Genomic DNA, 10,833 nt, shown 5'->3' on the forward strand with positions numbered 1-10,833 from the left:
TTACATCCCTGCCTCATGGGAGGCCGGCATGCAAACTTTCTGGCATTTAAAAGTGCACTGACCAGAAAACAGAACTCCGTGTGCTACAAAAATCCCATGGCCCTCTTTGCAAGTGTAAGGGGGGTTAATTTTGACAAGCTGGGTTTGAGTAATTAGTTTCTCTTTCTGTAGTTAGGAGAAGGTATATTTCACTTTCTTACACTCTAGTGCAGCATTGCTCTGTACTGTTTAAAGACAGCTGCTTTCAAAGCAGAGAGGTGATTGTATTTCACAGACAGGTGAAATGAACCCTGCACACAGAACAAACAAGTTTAACCAAAATGTTTCAGTAACCTAGTTCAGCTGCATGGTTTCAAGGACATCTGAAATCTTTGGGAAAGCAGTTTGAGTAAGTCAGGGAGCAATATCCCACACAGTACACATGCTTGGGTCTGTGGATGAAAGGTGTTCAAATGTGTCACACTTACATAATTAAAATGGTCACTATTTTTATGCAAGGGCTATAAGCTTAAACCCCATTTGCCATGTGTAAAGAGCTGCTTATGATGATCTCTTATTTCTCATCCTTTGTCTAAGCAGCATAATTGATCTTGGTTCTGCCCTCTCTACCGCTGTTACCAGACATCACAATTTTCTAACAAATCACTAAATTAAAACCAAGAGGCAGGCACGAGGGGGAATTAGTTCTCCTGTGTTATACATCAAGCCACTTTCAACTCCTCTCCTCCCACAATGTCTTTTTAGCACTGTGGAATTTCCTGAAGCAATACAGATTGCATTCTTCCAGATGCTGAGCACTCCTCAGCCCCCACTGAAGGCCTGATTCAGGAAAGCATCTGTAGGCAATACAGCCCTTAAGCACCTGCTTAACTTAAAACAAATACTTAAGTCCCATTGACTTGCATGGGACTTAAGTACATGGTTGACTTTAAGCATTCACTGAAGTACTTTCCTGAATCAGGGCTGAAGTCAGAGTAGGAAGTGCCTCACTCCTCTAAGGAGTACTCAGTTGCTTGTAGCGTCCATCCCTATAAGACTTTGGTAGCTCTTTGGTAGCAATGATAGTAGCACAGAGTAAGCCCCATCTAGGTAATGTAAAATAAACTCCGTTTATATATCCCATCACAGCTATCTTTGTGGCTGATGGACCTCAACCCCGACCCATCACAGTCAATGGGCAAGAAGTTGAATTTGTCAACTCATTTGAGTATCTTGGCTCCAATGTCACCAAGCAAGGAGATTGTCTTGCTGCCATGAAGTAAGGTGACACTAAGTATTATCTAAACAAACACCCATCAGGGATGGTCTAGCTAATACTTAGTCCTGCCTCAAGTGCAGTTGACTGGACTAGAAGACTTCTTGAGGTCCCTTCCAGACTTACAATTCTATGAAACATTTAATCAGCACTGCTATGCATGTTATGCTCACTCTTTGGAAGCCTCTGTTGTATTAATGCCACAAGTGAACTCGGACTATGACATGTATCTACCAAGCAGCAATGGCTTCTGTGCTGTGTGGCTCCACAAATGCACCTGCTGGATGCTTTTGACATGAAATAGCAATGATCTATTGAAGGCATATGGTGGTGTCATGATGTAATGAATGAGGATGTCAGGCATTGGACCAACCAGCCTCCAATGTCTTCCCAAGTGACTTCATGTTGGCTCAGGTGGCTTGTCCATCTGCTCGGTATGCTGGAGACCATACCAGCCCACTACCTTTGTGCATTTGTCTAACAAAAGCTGGATGGAGTAGACCTCGTGGATGGCCTCGCACATGCTGGAGGGATGTCATGACCCCTGACCTCTCATGCCTCAGCCTTAAAAAGAGCAGGCTGCAACACTGGCGGGAGACCAGGCTCTCTGGAAACAGATGATCCAAAGTGTGCACTCTGTTCTCCATGAGCAAGAGAATTACTGAAATGAATGAATCTCTGCAATTAAACTGTCATGTCATGTTCCAGGCTGATGGTACCAATGGCTAAGGTCCTCACCTGGGAGTTGGAAGACCTGGGTTCTGTTCCTTGCTGTAGTATTAATCTGCTGTGTGACTTTGACCTCTCTATCAGTTTCCCAGCTATAAAAGAGAGGTAATGATACTTACCCTTCCTTGTAAAGTAACTTGAGGATGAAAAACTATATGTAAACTAAGTATTGTTATTACTAATCCAATAATCCATGAAAGTAAAGGGTCAATGATTATTTTGTTGGAGCAAGACCTGCACGATCCTGCAGCATCTAATGAGTAAATGAGGTGAGAACCTGCTGTAGAAAGTCTAAGTCCCTAATTCAGACTCTCAGGGAGTCACTGTGAATGCAATTTGTGTAAGATGTTGTCATTATAAGTATTGGAGAAATGAATGCTGTTAAACCACTTGGTTTGCTGTCTGCTTTACAAGACGTCAGTTAAACTCCTCTGCTCTCCTTTTCCTCCTAATCAGCAGTAAGGAAAAGTCCTGTATGCCTCAGGCATTTTTTAAGCTGCTTCACGCTGTCTGAATGGCAATCTGCCTATCCACAGTCAATGCTCTCTTTCAGTGGGGGGCGGAGGAACATACCTACAGTCCTTACCTGTACTGTCTGGAATAAAGGAATACGTCATGTCACACAATGAGCTTGGAAGTACGTCAGACAGTTTGACACTTTAAACTGTTGGGGACAGATATTCAGTTGGTGTAAATCAGCATAGCACTGTTGACTTCAGTGAAAGTATACCACAGGGGTGGCCAACCTGTGGCTCCATGCGGCTCTTCAGAGGTTAATATAGGGCTCCTTGTATAGGCACCGACTCCGGGCCTGGAGCTGCAGGTGCCAACTTTCCAATGTGCCGGGGGGTGCTCACTGCTCAACCCCTGGCTCTGCCACAGGCCCTACCCCCACTCCACCTCTTCCCGCCCCCTCCCCTGAGTCTGCAGTGCCCTCGCTCCTCCCCCTCCCCCCCAGAGCCTCCTGTATGCCACAAAACAGCTGTTCGGGAGGTGTGGCGGGGGGCACTGATCGGCGGGGCTGCCAGTGGGTGGGAGGCACTGGGAGCAGAAAGAGCTAATGGGGGGCTGCTGGTGTATTACTATGGCTCTTTGGCAATGTACATTGGTAAATTCTGGCTCCCTCTCAGGCTCAGGTTGGCCACCCCTGGTATACCAGTTCATGCCACATGAGGATCTGGCTTTTAAATACTTACTTTGTCAAATGTGTTAACTGCAATGTCCTGAGAACATGTGAAATGGCCCTTAAACAACACGAGATTACTGCAAAAATGATTACTGATTAGTGCTAATGCAACACTTTTTTAATTGCTTGGATGGAAAGTGAATTACAAATTCTGGAGTGTTTTGGAAATAACACATTGCAAGAGATGGGTAAGACAGGGAGTGGACTTCCTGGGGAAATCAACAGCTCTTGAACAGCATCAGTGCTCACAATGTTAGGCTTGTGGGGTCAGGGGACAGCTTGGAAAGGAAATATAGAGTTCAATGAAACTGATGATACAATTTGCATGAAACTTCTCACATTTTTTTCAGTGCTTCATTTTATGTCGTTTATTTGGCGGGGTTGGGGTTTTTTTAGTCCCCATCATTTCACTTTTCCCAAAACTTCAAGGAGCCTACAAGCCTTTTGCAGATTGGCCTGTTAAATCCTAAATCCATTTCTAGCTCAAGGTAGCACATTTTAAACTTCACATGAAGAGACACTCCCTGACAGCCATCGTTAAAACAATAGATGGACAGTCACATGCACGTTTATAATACATTCTATACACAGAGACATGTGCATGTACATAATAAATACCATGTGACGTAGGTGATCAATCAGACTCAACCAAAAGCAATGTGAAAATCTGCCACATAATCTTTTCAGGCGTCTTAATGAAAACACACACACACACTCATCAAACAAATCTGAATTTTATTAAAAGTCTCTTCTGTTTTGCAACCCCAAAACTGAGCCTATTTCAACAAAACCTTTTCATATGAATATTTTGTCTGTGCTACTTGAGAGATACCTCTCCTAAGAAAATGAGTGAATTAAACTACTCCTATGTAAAGCAGAATAAAATAATAAATCCGTTAATTTAGGCCTCAGTTCAACAAAACATACATGGTTAAATTTAGGCATGTACTTAAGTCCTCTTAAAGTCAGTGGTACTTAAGTACATGTTTGTTTAAGAGTTTTGCAGGATAGGTAGGGACTTAAGCACATACATAAGTGCTTTATTGAATTGGAGCCTAAGGGTATGACTACACCACAGAGCTATAGCAGCATACCATACATAACCCTGTAACATAAACACAGACTGCAGAGACGGAAAGGGTTGTTCTGTCTCTGTAGGAACTCCACCTCCCAGAGCAATGGTAGCTAGGTGAACAGCAATAGTGTTTCATCTGCCTATCTGCGTATCCACTGGAGATTAGGTTGGCATAGCTACAGTGGTCAGGGGAGTGTGGATATTTTTAGCACCCCTGAGTGCATAGCTATAGCAACCTAAGTTTTAAGTGTCGACCAGGCCTCAGACAGAGGAGGGAATAATATTCACCCTGTTGATAGACCTGGTCAGAAAACAAAATTTCTACTTCACAGGAAATTCCAAGATTTGAAGAAAAAAAAATTCCATTCCAAACCTTAGTGAAAACAAAAACATTGAAATTTCCCACAAAACAAAATTAAAAAATAAATTAAATTGGGGGAGGTCAATCTAAATCTTTGGTTTTAATAAAATTGAAACGTTTTATTTCCATTTTTACAGTTAAAATGCATACTATAAATTCCTAAACAATCACTTTGAAACAAAAAAAATTAAAATATTCCATTCCAAAAATTTCAAAATAGAACATTTTCACCTTATGAAAATGCTTTGGGGTTTGTTTGTTTTTTTCCTTTTTTCCCCCAAAATTGCTCAAAATCAACACATTTAGACAAAGTAATTCACTAGCCACAAATCAGCATTTTCTGATGGAAAATCATTCTGTTCAAAAATTTCTGAGCGGTTCTATTTGTGGCCCAGCACTGGAAGCATGGCCACATGGAAGTAAGTAGGCATAGAGCTGGTTGTGGGAGAAGTGAACAAACAGCACATCAAGACTGGCACTGATGGAGCAGAGTGGATAAGAAGTGATGCAGAAAGAGACACGGGCAGATAAATAGGGAGGGTCAGCGTTTGGCAGGCTCTTGAAAGCAAGAATAAGGCCTTGAAGCCAAAGTAAGCACTAGATGAATGGGATTAGAGGGAAAAATATTGTCCTCTATTGAATCAGGGTGCTGACTTTGTGCATCTGACAGCACTTTGTATATCGTCAGCGTCACTGTTTCCCCTGTAGGGTCAGTCACTAGGCATGTTGCCCTGTTTGTGTCAGTCTTTCATACAGCAACTGGAGAGAGCATTTTTTAAAAAACAAACAGGAAAATGTTACTATAAAACACCAAAATTGGTGAGGGGGATCCAGAACAGGGTTACATTTTTTTAAAAACTGCCTAGATTTCAAGTTGATAGCACCCCTCAAAGGATGGTAAAACTGTCATGCATTTTCCTCATGTCCCAAATATCAGCCTTTATTCAGGCAACTAAACGTTAAAATGACATTGCAGACCTTATGCATTTTGGCCAGTGCACACGTGTGGACGAAGGGCTAGAGGTTACAGGCCTCTCCCTATGTCTTCCGAGGAAATTTCAGCCAATCAGTGGCTGAGTTTGAACTCAGAGTCAACATTTAGCCAGCAGTGTGCCCTCCTCCCACTCTTCCTAGCACTGGCGGAGAGTACAAACTGCTGTCCTGCGCAGAGTTGTGAATACTTCACATAGCCAAACGCTTTATTATTGCACTAACAATGTGAAATGGCTCCTGTGTAAATCATGCGGTTGTTTACAAGAGAAGGGATGCGGAGCAGGGAGATAGGCCTTGATGGGTTGCATATCCAACGCACACTGTGCAATGGCGAATATGGGCCCAGAGGCCCATTAAATCAGCTAGGGTGCACCTAGCCTGGTCGAATTAGAAATAAAGCCCACCTGTAGGGGTGCTCCTCTTTCCCCTGCCCCCATAAAGAGCTGGGTGAGGGAGACCCAGAGAACAGAAGATGGAGAGTTTTTGCTCTCTGGGAAGCAGCCTGAAAGAAAGCTGAGATGGAGAGAAAAGCAGACAGGCTTCTCCGGGGGTTAGCTGGAACCCTGAATGGAGCCCTTGCGTGAGGAGCGGGGTTTGTTGACTGAGGTACAAAAGCCTGTTGGAAGACAGTCTAGAGCGGTAGAGGCACGCCTGGCCAGCTGAGCCTAGCCAGTCCAAAGGTTTGGGTTTGTATGTGTTTCTTTTGGACTCCGGTAAAAGACACTGTGGCCCTAGAAGGGGCAGGGCTCTGCAGTGATCTGGACAGAGGGCCAGGGTGCTCTTTTGGCTGGAGCTGGCCAAGTGATCGTGGTAGGAATCTGAGGCAAGGGTGCTGCAGTGCCACAACCAGCTAAGGGGGGGGGGGGGTGTTGAGACAGCAGCTCTGCCACAGAAACTCAGGGATTTTGTCTGCACCTCCCTGCAGTGCTGGTTCAAAAGGGAACAGCAAAAGAGGGAGACGGTGTATCTACTCCAAAGGGGGATTATGAAATGACCTCACAGGGGTCAAGGTTTATCATCTGTGTCTCCAGAACAGATTTGCTCAGGTTCCCAAGTAAAGGATATCAGTTGTGGTTTTTCCCAAGCTGCGAGCCCTGCAAACTCAAGCTGGGCTCTTACCCGCTCATGAATCAGCATTGTAACAGGGTGGCCTGCTGCTTCGAGGGCCTGGGGCCAGTCAGCCCTGTTCATTCAGCTCTATCCTACCACAGCTGGGCAGGTGTGTGACTCAAAGGAGGAAGAGGAAGCTGCGGGAGAAGGTGGCCAGAATCCCCTGGAGAGGGTTCGCTGGGTGAGGGGGGGAAGTCTTCTGTGTCTAGCCCTGAGGCAAGAAAGCCCTAAGGATTACCACCATAGGGGGAGCTGGCCTAAGAGGAGGAAAGCCCAGCATTCAGGCTGGCTCGGGAGGAGAGTGGACAAGCTCCTCCGTGTGGGGCAGGAAGCTGGGCTCAGGCTAGGAAGTGGCTGAGGGCTATAGCCTGCCAGAGGCCCTTGGTAGGAAGCTAGACCTGGCCTAGATGGTTGGGTTGATTGGAACCCAAGAGCTGGCAGGCCATTGCTGCTGGGACCCTGCCTGTAAGGAAGGAGGCTGAAGCCTGAGCCTGGTGGGGCTGAAGACTCTCTTGTTTTGATATTGTTTCTGGACTTGGAGTAAGGGACACTGTTACCCTGGAACGGACTGAAGGCTTTAAAGTAAGTTGGTTGGAAGGTCAAGCCTAGGGTTGCCACGTGTCTGGTTTTTGACTGGAAAGTCCGGTCGAAAGGGGACCTGTGCAGTCTGGTTACCAGGGTAACCACAATCGGCCTCCATTGCCAGGAGGGCAGGAAGAGTGACTGCTGCAGGAGGAGCTCAGTGGATGGGCAGAAGCTTAATCTGAGGAACTGGCTCCCAGCTCTGCCGAAGAGTTAGGTACCAGCGCCGCAGGGGAGAGGGATCCTGACAGCGCGTGGCATTTGAGGCACGGAGCCAGCGGCCGGGCTTGCCACCCACGACTGCCTGTCCTGCCTTCTCAGTCTCCCGGGGTCCTGATGGCCCCTTGCTCCAGGGACAGCCGCACTTCCGCCCCGCCATGCCCCAGTTAGGCCGGCAGGCTCCACGTCAGCTTCTCCCAGCCTGGCTCTGCAGGTGGCAGGTTTGTCCCGGGGTGTGGAGAGAGCGACTGACGTGTGGGGGGAGCAACAGAGGTGCCTGTAGTGTCCAGTTTTGAAAAATTGGAAAGTTGTCAACCCTAAGCCGACTCTACAGTGGGAGTAGACCAAACAACATGGCGGGGAAGCTGAGGCAGAGTGGCTGCAATGCCACACTGTGCCTTGAGGGGGCTCTCCAGGATGGTGAGTCTCTTACAGTTGCTATTAATTGTAGGGTGTTTGAAAACTGTGTTAATATTACAAGCTATCATTTCAAGCTTTAAGGGCTTACCCTTGTCCTGCGTGCAGGCTAGGGGACTTCCCTAAGGGAAGTGTGCAATCTGTGTCTTCTGCAAAAGAGCTAGCCTGGAGCAAGGTGAGTTGAGGTGTGCCTCTTTGCCAGAGGCCAGGTCTACACTGCAAACTGAGTGATGCAGTTATACTGACCTAACCCCTGGTGTAGACAGTGCTATGTTGATGGGACAGCTTCTCCTGTTGACATAGCTACTGACTCTTGCAGTGGAGGATTAACTACGCCAATGGGAGAAGCTCTCCTTTTGGTGTAGCAGTGCCGTCACAGCTGCACTGCTTTAAGTATAGACCTGCCTTTAGATAGTAGCCTCCTATGCCTCTGTCTGTACTTGGTTGTTGTGTGTGTCAGGGTTCTGAACTCTTACAAACAAAGTAGCGTTTCATTGCAACCTTTCACAAAGAGAATTTGTTTTGTTTCTAACTCTCTGTGTATATGTGGTGAACCAAACATTAGTAAAGATCCTGCAAGCTAAATTACATCCTCAGTAATACCAGTGCAATCCCATTGTCTCCCATTTTAATTCCTCACTAAGTGCTGTGCAAACTCTTGTCACCCATACATAGACTGCAAACGCTCCACAGTGTATGAAGGCTCTGCGTTCTGTCAGCAACATGGTGGCTGCTGAAAGAAACGGCTAAATACACTCCACTGAGGCTTTGGCCTCATCTCCATGAGAAAGTCACACCAATCAGCCCCTGTGAGGATGCTGTTACTTCAGTTTAAGTGAGGCTTATTTTGGTTTAGCCGAGGTCAATAGCTTATGTGTCTTAGATGTCTCTAGAGGCCTGAGCATTCGGGGACTGAGCTGGTTTCTCATGCTGTTAATAATAGTGCTGGAGCTGGACCAGCTTTCCTGCCAAAGCTGACTCCTCTGTGCTCATTGCCCATAATGAAAAGAATGCTCCTGGTTCCCATTTACACTGAGGCCCCCTTTATACCATTCTGGTAGCAAAAAAAGAAGCCTTAAAATGGGTGTAAATTACTTTTACACTCACTGCGAGACCATTTACACTGCCAGAGGAGTGCAAAGCTGCCTTCGAGTAAATAGGAACCATGCTCAATGTTTAAAACATGCAGAAATCCCATGTTTCTTCTGAGTGAGTTCTCTCTGCCTTCCTGGGGCAATGCCTGCTTCCCTTTTTATGACAGTACCAACTATGTACCCCCTGCTAAATTCTTGCTCCATAACCATGTGCTGCTTTAAATACTGTGTGAATGCTCTGATTTGGTGCTGCTGCGTGCTCCTCATCCTCTAGTCTAGGCAATACTAACCATGTGCTGTGGTTTGTTGAGCACACACTGAAGTTAATGGAGCTCAGCCAGCTGAGAATCTCCCCCATTCTATTACTGAATGTAGCTGCATGCTTCTGAGCAAAGTGAACTGCAGTGAACGGGTAACACCCGTGCTTTCTTCTCCGTACTGGCTTGCTGTTCACTTCCAGATGCAATCCAAGTTGTTGGTGATTTCCTTTAAGGCTATAAGTAACCTGAGACCTGGCTATTTGAGAGCTTGCTTCTTACCCTATGTTGCCATGCAGAGAAGAGGAGCTGGGAGGCTCTTGCTGATGGTTCCTAGTGTGAAATACTATCCTGAGCAACCTGTTTTCTCTCAGTTGAAGGCCTTTAAAAGTGCTCCTTTTAATTCACCAGAGCCCAAGCTTGAGACACTTCAGATCAAGGAGTTCTTATTTCTTTAGCCTAAGTCTAATTTTGGGGACATGCTTTTCTCTGTTAGTCTTGACAAAAGGATGGTGGCTTTCAGACAGATTTATGTACCACCAAGAGTGCTGAAATGAATTGTTATGCAGCAGCAAAACTGACTGAAACCTCCATTACCTTGCACTAGCCCTGCTGTATGCATTACTGCTAACCCAAGCATTCAAAAATCATAGGCCTGGCTCTCAAAAATCATGAAACTGGCTTAATATTTGGTGGGGGGAGGGGTTAATTGCATCCTGGGTTTCGAACCTTCAGGTGCTCTCATGCCATGGTTTCAGGTTACGTTTGCAATCATGAGGGCTAGAAGCTTTGTGGTTTTTTTGTTTTGTTTTGTTTTAAATAAAAGCTGAGGTTTTCATGAAACCATTTGTCTGCCCGAGCTGGTGCTCGAACCCCACCACACATCACAAGCGTTGGCCACAGTGACATTTGGAGGACATGACTAGAGCTTTCGGAACAGGAACTTCAATGCCATGCAGTTTACAGAAGCGGATAGTCCACTCAGCCAACCCAGGGGCCACATAAAACCACCTTGTCCCGCGTTTGGTTCTGTGCCGAGCACAGCTCAACCAGATCTGGTATGTGCTCCTGTTTTCTGACCCGAGAGAGGGCAGAACAGAAGAAAAGTCATAGTCTAGGCAATTGGATAAGTACATGGTCACTGTGAGACCCACAGCAAAGGGTGCAAGGGACAGAATGATCACGAGCTGGTGAACACTGAGAAAATTTGAAGAACAAGCAGACGGTTCATCATGGGGACCCTACCTCAGAGAGGTTTTGGGGAAATGCTCCACACAAATTAAAATCAATAGGGCTCAAGAATTGGTAACACACCTCGAAGGGCTATAGCACAGCAGCAGAATTTCAGCAGGTGTTGTGGTATTGTATCATTCTGTAGATCTTTGTAAAACAGCATCTATTTGTTAGTGACAAGTACCTCATAAATGCATACACACTAGTAATAGCTAATGCAAGTGCTGCCCGTCTTCAAGCCAGTCTCATTTGCTGTGATGTAAAGCCCTCTTTGGGCATTCTGGGCCACCGCACAGGGAAATGTATGGGCACGTACGTGTAG

The sequence above is a fragment of the Natator depressus genome, chromosome 4, assembly GCF_965152275.1.
Source record: "Natator depressus isolate rNatDep1 chromosome 4, rNatDep2.hap1, whole genome shotgun sequence".
NCBI classification, from domain to species: Eukaryota; Metazoa; Chordata; order Testudines; family Cheloniidae; genus Natator; species Natator depressus.